Below are 3006 nucleotides of genomic sequence, written 5' to 3' on the forward strand. Positions count from 1 at the left end.
AACACAATAGGAATCAACAGTGACAGCTGGTTTTTTTAATCTGTTTTATCATTAGTGATGTCAGTATTTAATAGATGGTACATGTAAGTGTGTAAAGTTTGAGTTGGGGCATCAGGATCCACGGGGGGCAGGACCGGTTCTGCAGAACAGTTTTGTATCCTGGTGTCGCGTCAACCTTTCTAAATCCTTCCAGGAACCTGTGAGGATTTTCACCGTACTAACAATGTGTGCTCACGAATGAGTCACACACAGACAGCGAATGGTCTGTGTGTGTGTGTGTGTGTGTGTGTGCGCGCGTGTGTGTGTGTGTGTGTGTGTTAATTTCCTGTACCTGAATGGGCTTGGATGGATGAAAGCGTTATTGACCTGACCTCGGGTCTGATGCTTCGCTGTTCCTTGGCTGTTCGGGTCTTTTCCTCACAAAGTCCACTCAAATTTACATCCAGACTCAACGGTGGGATCATAAAGGCCACCTTTCACCTCATCATAATTTATGTTCCACCTCAGTTTTGGCCAGAAGTTTCAAGTTTTTAACAAATAGAGAACAATACAACAAAGCTTGTTTGGTTACTATGGATCAGCTTATGCAAATGCATTTAAACCATTAAAATAATCATACTGATAATGGTCATGGGAGCATTTGAGGAAAGCAAAGAGTTTTAAAACATGCTTATGAATTTAGAAGATTTTTCCTAATTCCTTGAACGAATAATCTCTTTCGAATGATTAAAGTGGTCAAGGATGTGTAGCCCTTTTCCCCTTCACAATGATTACACTAATCTAGACTCTGCTTCAGTCATTGTGGTATAAAAACACTTTTTACAGTATTTCACTGTGCGTCAATTTAAAGGAAATAAACAGTTGTTGGAAGACAAAGGTCATAATGCACATTTGAAACATCTCTCACTTTGTAAACCACAGGAGAAGGTTAACGTGGAACGGTTCAGTAAAACAGGTTGTTTTAGCTGCGTCGTGCAGAGGAGAGAGAGGGGGGTGCTGGTTCAGAACAAACAGAACAGCACTGGGACAGAACTGGTCCGGCTGGTTTTTTATAGACTATAGGGAAGGTTGAGGGTAATGAGGAGCTTCAATATCCATCCAAAAAAATTTCCATTCAAGTTTTTTTCTTTTTCTCGGCCTTCAGTGTCTCTAAAACAGGTTCACGCAGGCGCCACATGGATCAGCAATAACATGATGGACCTAAATGAAAAACTGATCTTTTATTTTCTCTTCTTGAAGCAGGAGGGAGGGGTGAGACATCTCGAGATCGACTGGCTGCGGCCCCGGTGGCGAGAAGGATGTGTCCTGCTCCAGGTCCAGGTGAGGTTCCAGTCACAGTGGAACAGAACAGGTCCCGTTCTCCTTGGTTCCAGTTAAACCTGGGCAAGAGAACCAAAGAGTACAGTGAGTGCAGCTACATCCTCAGACTGTTTCCTTCAAAACATCCGCTCCATGAATCAGACATCTCATTTACAGCATGGTGCCCCTCCTCCAGCTGTGCCACGCTGCCCTCCACCTCTCCCCTTCTCTGGCTCAGCCCGCCGCCCTCACCCCCGTCCCCTGGATCCCCCTGCCCGTCCCCTCCCCTGGAGCCAGAGGAAGGTTCTTTGATGGTCTTCAGTTACCAGTGTGGTTCTCTAAAAAAAAAAAACCCACAAAGATTCAAAGAACCTTCTGAAGCTAGAAAAAAAACACCAATTTATACAAAATTAGAATAAATAGGCCACAGTATTTTTGTTTAGTTATTTTTACTCCACTAACTCAAATCATTTAATATAAAATCAATTAATCTATCATGTTAGAAAGAAAAGGAATTTTAATATAGCAGTCCAGGAATTACAAAAGAATGTGTCATCCTCATTTACAGAAAGACCCTTTTACTTATTTATCTTAATTTTTTGGTGGAAGTAATAATAACTGCATCAGTTCTGCTTAATTCATTTAACAGTAACGAGTTGTCATCGCTGGACGGCAGACTAAAAATATCGTTTCCTCTCGGTAAATCCTCCTCACTTCTCACACATGCCAGCGTACAGGCTGCAATTAAAGTGCATTTAATTTTAGTCTCATCTGGCAGGCTAACCTTACAAAGGTACCTGTGTTAACTAGAGGCCACGGCGTGAAGGAGAGCGTGAACACACTAAGGTATTTATAGTGAAAAACTAGAGAGCAGCGGCGGAGGGAGGGCTCCACATGTGGGGGATAAACAGCCTGTTGAATTAACATCCTCTCAAGATGCTAAATTAACAAGAATATCTGTACATTTCAGCTGTGAGGAACGCCGCCAAAACCTGGACCAATGGTTCTTGACCTTAAGATGAATTCAAACAGGTAAACACTGGCTTGGAATTTAAGGCCCCCAAAATGCAGATAAAATTCTTCTGAACCACCTGAAATCCCGAAGCGCCGCGTGTTCATTCCAATCTGAGCCTTACGCAATCTATCGCTCATTGTTTCTGCACAACCGGTCCGTGTTATTTCAGCCAGCGCTCGTTTTGTTTGAGGCGCTAACGTTTAATCCCCATTCAAGGAGTCGGGCTGGATTTAAAACACACAAGTCCTTCACATGTACAGATGTGTGACATCAAATAATGTTAGTTCATGTTCTGTGAGGGCTCGTCGAAGATTTTTAAAATCAACATCAGCTCAGGTGGACCGCTGCGTTTACCAAATGCTGCTTTTTTTGCAGTGCAACGATCATGCGAAGAGTTTAGTTCTTCGTCCTCCGGCGTATCTGCAGTTGATGCATAATTGTTTTTTCTGTGCGTGTTTTCCGAGCACGACTTGATGAGCAACTCTTTCTCCCCGCAGACGAACGCCCGCGTCTTCGCTCTGTACTTTTCCAAACAGAAACACAGAATACAAAAAGGGAGCGAGCACGTCGAGTTCCTTCAAAGGAACAAGCAAACACAACTGAGTCCGTTTTAACCTCATTGTTGCTTTGCTGTTTGCAAAGGAAACTATGTGAAATATCACTGCAAAATATTGTTGCCATGGCAATGCATA

General features: G+C 43.0%; 1 long non-coding RNA gene across 1 annotated transcript; it reads left to right on the forward strand.

Moving 5' to 3' along the window:
- Positions 1 to 474: 474 nt before the first annotated feature.
- On the forward strand, positions 475 to 3006 carry LOC115251496 (uncharacterized). The gene is made up of 3 exons (XR_003890056.1): positions 475 to 1320; positions 2270 to 2331; positions 2812 to 3006. It is a non-coding gene; the product is annotated as an uncharacterized lncRNA (long non-coding RNA).

Source organism: Takifugu rubripes, chromosome 11 (assembly GCF_901000725.2).
Source record: "Takifugu rubripes chromosome 11, fTakRub1.2, whole genome shotgun sequence".
Lineage (NCBI taxonomy): Eukaryota > Metazoa > Chordata > Actinopteri > Tetraodontiformes > Tetraodontidae > Takifugu > Takifugu rubripes.